Source organism: Pteropus medius, unplaced genomic scaffold (genome assembly GCF_902729225.1).
Source record: "Pteropus medius unplaced genomic scaffold, Ma_sr-lr_union100, whole genome shotgun sequence".
In the NCBI taxonomy this organism is placed as follows: Eukaryota; Metazoa; Chordata; class Mammalia; order Chiroptera; family Pteropodidae; genus Pteropus; species Pteropus medius.
The window spans coordinates 1,680,347-1,687,787 of record NW_024349802.1 but is presented as its reverse complement, the minus strand read 5'-3'; positions in this window follow the sequence as shown (position 1 = coordinate 1,687,787).

Here is a 7,441-nt window from a genome sequence, read left to right as displayed (position 1 = left end):
GAATCCCCCACGGGCCACCGCGGGTGACAGTGAAGCGCGGACCCCGGGCCCAGACGCAGCTGCCTCGGTCCGGGGGCCCTTGATCTTCTGTGGGCCCTGGGCCCTGGCTCAGAACGGCATTTTAAATGCGTAACATAAAACACACAGGACTCCAAAGGAGATTAATTGTACTGCATAGTTATCGGGACATCGGAAGTGTCGTGCGTCCGCTTCTCTGTTATCGGTGCAGGAAACCACAAGACCTGGCAGCAGGGCCGCGGAGGCTGCGGCAGCCGTGGACGGTCGGTCCTCCAAGATCTCTGCAGAACGGCCCTAGAGTGGCCGACAGTGCTGGAGTTTGTCACCTCCGTTCGTAGGGAAGGAAATGCTAAACTTCGTAGCAGTTAGTGAAAATGAAGATGTAACTCGTTTCCCACTCAAGTTCACGGACCCCGGCCAGGCCCCCCCGCCACGGTGGGAACATGGTCAAGAGCGCCGCCGCCTCGAAAGCTTGCTTTGCAAAAGCGGGGGGCTGGGGGTGCAGCCGTGATCCCAGAAAGCGCCCTCCGCGAGGGCTTCCGGTCCAGTGGGTGACGGCACAGAAGTTAATTGAGTGAAGCCTGCGCTTTATTGAGCAGTGTAAGTACCAAGGAATAAAAGGCCAGGAGGCCTGTGGGCGGCGATGTCAGTGTCAGACGCAGGCGGGGACACCCCCGGGAGGCGCGCGCAGTGGGCGCTTCTGCCAGAGGGGGCTCGGCGAGGGGGCAGCAGGCACGACGCTCAGGCAGGAGTCTGTTTACCCAAGGCGTGGGGGCAACACCAGGAAAGGTTATAGAAAATGGTAAGTGGGGGAAGCGACGTAAAGCTGTGCATCTGGGAAGGCCGCGGGAGACTGGAGGCGAGGGGTGGCTGGCAGCCAAGGTGGTCTGCCTTCGTGGATCGGCCCCTCTGGCCGCTGTGCTGACGAAAACGGGCAGGGGCGACAAGCGGGGGGCGCTTGGGATTCCTGACACCCGTCCGAGTGAGACAAGTTATACGGACGTTAAGAAGTAGGACCGTAACGTTCTGAACGCAGGACTGAGTCCTCGGGAATATTCAGAAAGGAATGAACCCGTTGTAAAAAGTGATCCTTGAGGAGTTTGCTTTCCTTCTAGAAAAACTTCGGAAACTGTGGGATGCAGAGCCGTGTGTGTGTGCGCGCGTGTGTGTGCGTGTGCCACAGGATCCAAGGGCAGCCTGCAAAGGGCCCAGGCAGATTCAGCTGTGGCAGGTGTCTCACCTGGGGCTGTGGGACAAGACCGTGGCGGGCACAGGGACCTGCGTCACTGCTTGGGGCAGGAGTCGGGGGCGGTGGCCTTGACTCCCTGGAGATGCCGAGCAGGGTCTGATTGACCAGCTTCCCCTCTGAGGTACAAGGACACCAGGCAGCCCCTCCTGGGGAGTGACGGCTGGGAAGGCCCTGGCCTCCAAGGGCACGGACGCAGTGGCTCCGCGTCCCAGCCGGGGGGAAGCCCCGGCCCCTTTCCGCAGGAAGTCCTGCTTCCCAGGAAAACCAGGAGCCGTCGGAGAGATTCTCCACGAAGAGCAATGTTGGGCTTTTTTATGCTTTGATAAAACCACAGGACCTTTTCTGTAAGAGCTTTATTGAGAAATAATTCACATACCATACAATTCACCTATTGAAAATGTACAATTCAGTGGTTTTTAGTATATTCAGCACAGTCAATTTTAGAACATTTTCATCACCTCAAAAAGAACCCCATGTGTCCTTAGCTGTCACCCGCGCACCCACCCACATGCCCCAACCCCAAGCAGACGCTAATCGATTTTCTGCATGTATAGACGGCTTGCTCTGTACCTGTCACACAAACGGGAACGTATGATGTGTGGGTTTGTGTGGCTGGCTTCTTGCACGTAGCACATTTTCAGAGTTCATCCCTGCCATAGCCCGTGTCAGAGTTTCATTCCTTTCTATGGCTGAATAATACTCCATTTTGCGGATACACCGAATCCTAAAGCTCCACTCGCAGTGGGTCTTTGGGTCGTGTCTGCCATTTGGCTGTCGTGAGTAACGCCACTACAGACATCCGGTGCGAGTTGTCGTGTGAAGATGTTTTCGTCTCTCCGGGGTCAGTACCTAGGAGTGGGCAGCTCTGTGTTTACGCGTCTGAGAAGCTGCCGGGCTGTTACAGCAGCAGGGCCCACGGGGTCCGATGTCCCCGCCTCCTGCCCCACGGCGGCCGCCGTCTGCCTCTTTGACCGGAGGCACCCGTCTCGCTGGCGTCTCTCCATGGGTTCGATCCGCGCCCTCTCATGGCCGACGACCTTGACCATCACTCACCTGCTTTTGGGCCATCTGTGTGTCTTCTCCGAATGTCCATTCCGGCCATTCGTCCATTTTCATGATGAGCCGTTTATCCTTCGTCGTAAGCGTGTATACGAGTTCTCTGTATGTCTCCGAGATACAAGTCCCTTCTCCGATGCGGGTTAAACAGCTTCTCCCGTCCGGCAGGCTGTCTCCCCTTTCTCGAGGGTGTCTTTTGAAACAGGTGTTTTTAATTTCGATGGAGTCGTCTTTGTCTTCTTTCGTGGCTCATGCTTGTGTTTGGTGTCACATCTAAGATATGTGTCATTGTTTCACACGCAATCACCACCTCTGCATCACCTCCATCGTCAAAACTGGAGTCATAAAGACACACCTCCATTTTAAGGATCTTACAGTTACGGCTCTTAATTTAGATCTTCGACCGTTTTGAGTTACTCTTGTGTGCGGCGTGCGCTGAGTCGGCTCCATGCTTTTGTGTGTGAATACCCCATTGTTCTTGCTGTTTGTTTAAGAATGATTCCTTCCCTGTCGAGTGGTCCTGGGACCTCATGGAAAATCAGTCGACCGCAGGGACTCAGCTCTACGCCCGTGACCTGTGGGTCCGTCCTGTGCCCACACCGCTCCGTCTTGATTTCTGTTTCTTTTAGTAAGTCTTAGAATTAGAAATCGGGAGTCCTCCAACTTTGTTCCTATTTTTCGGGCTTGCTGGGTTATTCTGGACCCCGAGAAATACCATATGAGTTTTAGGCTCAGCCTGTCCGTTTCCACAGAGGAAACGGACTTTACCCGCTTTACTCGGACAGGGTGCCCCACGCCGTGGGTTACGATGGGGAGCACTGTCCCCTGATGCAGTGTCTTCCAGTCCATGAACTTGGGTGTCTTTTCATTCATTTGCATCTGCTTTGATTCCTCCAACAACAAAGCCACGGGTCTTTCTGATAACACCGTGGGCGCCTTGGCACAGCTGGTCTTTTCAGGGGGCCTCCGAGAGCCAGTGCCCAAGGCGAGGCTTCCGCCTGGGCCGACACAGTCCCGGGTGAGCAGACCGGGGCGTGGCGGGGTGGTGGGGCCGGAGTCTCGTCCCGCCCGGCCCGCCCGGCCACCCGTTCTCACCATCCCGCTTGTGGCCGCTGCAGGTCCGAGGTCCTGGGCGTTCTCGGAGTTCGGCCGCATCACCCCGCTCCCTCTGCCCCTGCACCCCTTTCCCGTCCTCTTCACAGCAGGGCGCTCATCACGTCCGGGGGCGCCCGGCCTCGCGGATCGCTGGGAGGCCAACGCCCAGGCGCGTGTCCACTGCCCGAGGCGCCGTTTATGGGGAAGCCCGGCCCCTCCTCACTGCGCTCAGGGTCCCCCTCGCCAGTGCGTGGGGTCTGTTTCCGGACTGCGTCCCACGAGGCCGCGGGTCCGATCTTGCTCCCGCGTCGCACACTAACCGTTCCGGTCCCGTGTCCTCCACTCGAAATGCACAGGTGGCAGCCCTGCCTCCGGTGTGACGGCACGTGGAAGGGGAGCCTGTGGGAGGTGATGAGGGTTACGTGAGGCTTGAGGGTGGCCCCCCGTGATGGGAGCGGTGCCCTACGACGGACCAGAGTGAGCACACAGACAGAGCCGCTGTCCGGAGCCAGGAAGCGGGCTGTCGCCGAGGGCTGAAGCCACCGGCACCTTGACCGTGGATGTCCAGCCTCCAAACCGCAAAGAAGCGCCTGTCGTCACAGCCCCGCGTGCGGGGCCGTGTTGGGGCAGCCTGAGCGGCGGTTCGAGGCCTCTGGCCTCACGCGCTCAGCCCGCCCGGGCTCCTGGTCACCGCTGTTTCTGCACGTGCGTCAGGACCAGCTTGTCCTTGACGGGACAAGCTGGTGGGACGTGACTGAGATGGCGCTGAATGTGGAAGTCGCTGTAGGGGGAGTTGGCACCTTTCAATATGTAGTTTTCCAATCCAGGAATATGATCTATGCCTCCGCTTATTATGATTTTACATTTTCTCTCAGAACGATTTTATGGTTTCTCGTGCAGGCGTCTTACATAACTATCTTTCTAGGTATCTGATAGTTTTATGCTACCGGAAATGGTATAATTTTTAAAATTCCATTACCTAATTATTGTTACAGAAATATAGTTAGTTGCCTATTGACCTCGTTTCCATCAGTCTTACTAAATTTAATACTTTGTAGGTTCTTTTGAATTTTGTTATAACACTAATTTTAAAATAATTTTTCCCTAATTTGGTCAGTAATCATTTGGAAATCCCTTCGAGGAAGTGCAGATAAGGTGATGTGGGAACCGGGCCCCACGGGATGCTGGGAAAGCCAGGGCCAGGGGCGCCAGCTGCCATTGGTGGGGCTCCCTCCCCGGGACCCCGCGGCCCCGCCCTGAGTGGACCAGCCTCCGGGCTCTGACGTCCTCCACCAGGAGCGGCTCAGCTCCGTCCACAGGCCTTACAGCGCCAGCACCCCCGGCCACCTGGCCTCACCGTCACAGGACAATCCCATGGGCTCTGACCCAGGCGCCCTGCCCCGCTGGCGGCGACGGGAGGCAGGGTGTTGAGTCAGGCACCGGCGAACAGTTATCCTCCTGGGGGCCCAGGGGGCGTGTGCTCCCGAAGCCGCCCCGTGTGCCCGCGTCACGGAAAGCTTGGAGGTGTGTGTGTGACAGGTGAGCCTGCGGCTCCCAAGGTCCAACTGCCGGCGTTGCTATAATTCTCCCACATCTCTTCCAAACACGCATTTCTTCTCTCTCTGCAGAAATCTACCCGTTGCAATTATGCTATGTTACATACGCAGTATCATATGCTTGCTCCGCTTAATTTTGTCATTAGTATGTACCATTTCATTAAATATACTTTAGAAACACGATCTTAAAGGCTTAGTAAAATACGTAATGCTCTGCTATGTGGCTAGACCGTAGTACAGTTCACGATTCCTACTGTTAGATGTTTGGGGTCTTTCCGGCTTTTTAAATAAATATCACAGCGGCGAACATCCTCGTGCGTACAGTCTTACCTAATCCTCGATTACTCCTCAAGGTCGATTCCTGGCAGTGAGTCAGTGGGTCGGAGGCCACGAGCACAGGGTTTGCAGAGGCGGCCGTCAAGAAAGCTCCTTTCTCCCTCGACAGGATTGTTACCTTTTACGAAAAATCTTTTCTAATTTTACAAGTGACAAAAATTTCTTTCAGCCCATGATTTTAGCCTGATACTCATTTTTAAGTGAGCGCAAATATTTTCCTAAGCTTATCGATCTCTCGTTCCCTCGTGAGTTGACTGAATTTGCCCGTTTTTCCTTCCGGGTCCTCCTGATTGGCGGCAGCTCGTTGTGTCTCGGGACCATAAACCGCTGTCGCGTTGGCCGCAGGATTCTGCGCCGGGGCCCAGCCGCACACCAGCCTGGGTCTGGGTGGCCCCACTGCAGCGGCTGGACGGGGCTCGGCCTCCGGTGAGCGGCACCGTCGGCGCCGGGTCCCGAACACGCTGAGGAGCCACCGTCAGGCGAGTGAGCTGCCGTCCGCCCATCAGCACGGTGACAGCAGCGGCCCGACGCCCAGGCTCCCCTCCGACCCTCTGTTTCTGTTGTGTCCAGCGCCTCTCACTCTGCCACCCGCTTCGTCATCTCTGCTTTTCCTCGTCCGTGTCCTGTCCCCATCATCATCTTGCCGGCAGTAACAGAAGCTGTCGCCGAGCCGCGGCTGGGAGGTGACTGACGGGCTCAGCCTTGCGGCCTAGCCCCTCTGGCCGTAGGGGGCTCTCAGTGGCCCCCTCCTGTCCCAGCACAAGGGGAATGGCTCCTACCCTCGGCCCGTCACCCCCGCCCACACCACACGTGCTGGCTGGAGCAGAGGCATCTGTCCCCTCAGCCCACTGGGGGACGCGTGAGCCGAGGACGCAGTGGACGAGTGCTGGGGACATGGCTCCTTGGGAGCCTCCCGTGTGCCACGAGGCCCTGGGCGTGGGCCTCTGCCTGCGCTGCTGGGTCGTCATCATGTGACATTGGCTGTGTCCTGACAAAAGGCTCCTGAGCCTCGGCCCACATCAGCTGGACAAGCCGGTTCCCATCGTACAGCCTATGCAGGTGGCCTGGCTGACTCAGGCCCCTTAGCCCTGGGGGTGGCATGCGTCCCCCGTGAGGTTGGCCGGGACCTTCCCAGGAGCCTCTCCACTGCCAGAGGCCTCTGGAACCCGTCAGAGGGACGGGCGGGGGGTCTGGAGAGAGGACACCGCAGCCAACGCTGGTCCCTCCGGCGTTCTGGTCCCTCCGGCGTTCTGGTCCCTCCGGCGTTCTGGTCCCTCCGGCGTTCTGGCCTGAGGCTGCTTCTCCATTCTCCACACTGCGGTCTTGTCACCTGAGGGAGGGAGGCCAGTGCCAGCAGCACGTCCAGGGACAGCCCCCATGGTGACGTGACCGGCGTGCGCGCCACCTGGCCGCAGGTGTCGGGGAGGTGGGACACTTATCTGCTGTGCGAAACCGTGTAGGAGATTTGAGTCCCCTTAGAGATTGTAAGTTAAAAGGTGGCTCCAAGCAGTCTTGGACCAGGAGTGTCCACTGCCCCCTGAGGTCGCGCCACCCGCGTCTGTCCCCCGCCCCGGTCTTTCCAGGAGGGACGAAACGCTCTTCGCCCACACTAAGTCCCAGGCTCTCGGGACCCTTCAGCCTTGACCCTCAATGTGGGAGTGGAAGGTGAGGAGGTCACGACCAAGTCTCGTCCTCGAGAAGCCCGAAGTCTGTCCCAGTACCTCAGGAGCACCCCGGGGGGCTGGCGCTGGCGGCCTTGGGTGCGTCCCGCAGAGGGACCCCCATCGGCCGGCGAGGCAGGGCCGGCTTCCTCAGAGAGTGGCGTTTGGGCTCAGGGTAAAGTCTGAGAGGAGCCGGCCGTGTTCTCTCGCCACCCCAGGTCCTGAGCTCTGTGCGTGACTTGCTCGTGGATGCGACAGCACAGATTCTAGACACGGGTACGATCCCAAACTGCCCACAACCCCAAGAGAACGTGTCTCTGTTGGCCACCGATGGACCGCGCTTGCACACCCAGAAGCCACTGTCCCTTTTGCCTGGCGAGGCCCTGGTGGGTTCAGAGCCGGGTGGTGGGCAGAGTCAGAACCCTGTCCGAGCCCACACAGGGGTGACGAGCCGCTCCTGTCTGCCCCCG